At 39.1% G+C, this 994-nt stretch overlaps 1 non-coding gene across 1 annotated transcript; it reads right to left on the bottom strand.

The window, feature by feature from the left end:
• Positions 1 to 584: 584 nt before the first annotated feature.
• Positions 585 to 691, bottom strand: LOC145953614 (small nucleolar RNA R71). The gene has a single exon (XR_014430897.1). It is a non-coding gene; the product is annotated as a small nucleolar RNA R71 (small nucleolar RNA).
• Between the last annotated feature and the right edge of the window lie 303 nt (positions 692 to 994).

Raw genomic sequence — 994 nt, 5'->3', positions numbered from 1 at the left:
AATTAAATTAAATTAAATTAAATAAATAAATAATTTATTTTTTTTAGTGTTTACTTCTCCAATTCAGATTTCACGGGTCACTTTCTTTTTTTTTTTGCAGTGCTTTAGGGTTAATGCAAAAGAGATCTCTACTTCTTGGGAAACCAACACCACTTGATCCTGAGATTGAAAGAACTCTCCTGAGAAGGAAAAGAAACCTTTCTAGAGAATTTGACATGGCTGCACAACGAGATAATTTACCGCTTCGGGATTACTCTGCACCCGTAGCTCGTGGGATACCTGGAGGGGAGATGCGAACTGGAGCTACTGTACCAGCTTCTCTGGTGAATATGCTCAAACAGAACACCTTTGGAGGACTACCATCAGAAGATCCTAATGACCACTTAGAGGGGTTCTTGGAAATTTGTGAGACCCAGCAATTTGATGATGAAGTTTCTGATGGAATGCGACTCCGCTTATTCTCACTCATCTTGAGAGATAAGGCAAAGGTGTGGCTAAGAACAGTGCCTAGAGAAAAGATAGCAACTTGGGAATTATGTGAAAGAGCTTTTCTAGAGAAATTCTTTCCTCCTTCTAAAACTAAAGAATTGAGGAAGAAAATCACTAATTTCCAACAAGGCACTGGAGAGACTATTTATGAAGCATGGGAGCGGTTCAAGGGATATCTTCAAGCATGCCCACAACATGGCTTCAACCGTTGGCTTACCATCCAATTTTTCTTTGAAGGATTGGACCAACAAAGCACCATGATATTAGACTCAGCAGCTGGAGGATCTTTCATGGGGAAACCTATTAATGACTGCATGATTATTTTGGAAAATGTAGCCTCAAATCACAGCCAATACAGTGAAAGAGAAGTCACAGCAAGGAAAGGAACTCCGGGGCGATATGAAGTGAACAATATTGAGTTACTCTTAGCAAAATTTGATACTCTTAATCAAAGATTAGACAAGATGGAAAAAGCTAAGGTTAATTCAGTGGCTACAAATCAAGT

Source organism: Cajanus cajan, chromosome 11 (assembly GCF_000230855.2).
Source record: "Cajanus cajan strain Asha chromosome 11, NIPB_CcT2T_4, whole genome shotgun sequence".
Taxonomy (NCBI): Eukaryota; Viridiplantae; Streptophyta; class Magnoliopsida; order Fabales; family Fabaceae; genus Cajanus; species Cajanus cajan.
Note: the sequence above shows the minus strand (reverse complement) of the source record. Positions and strands in the feature narration are given on the sequence as shown.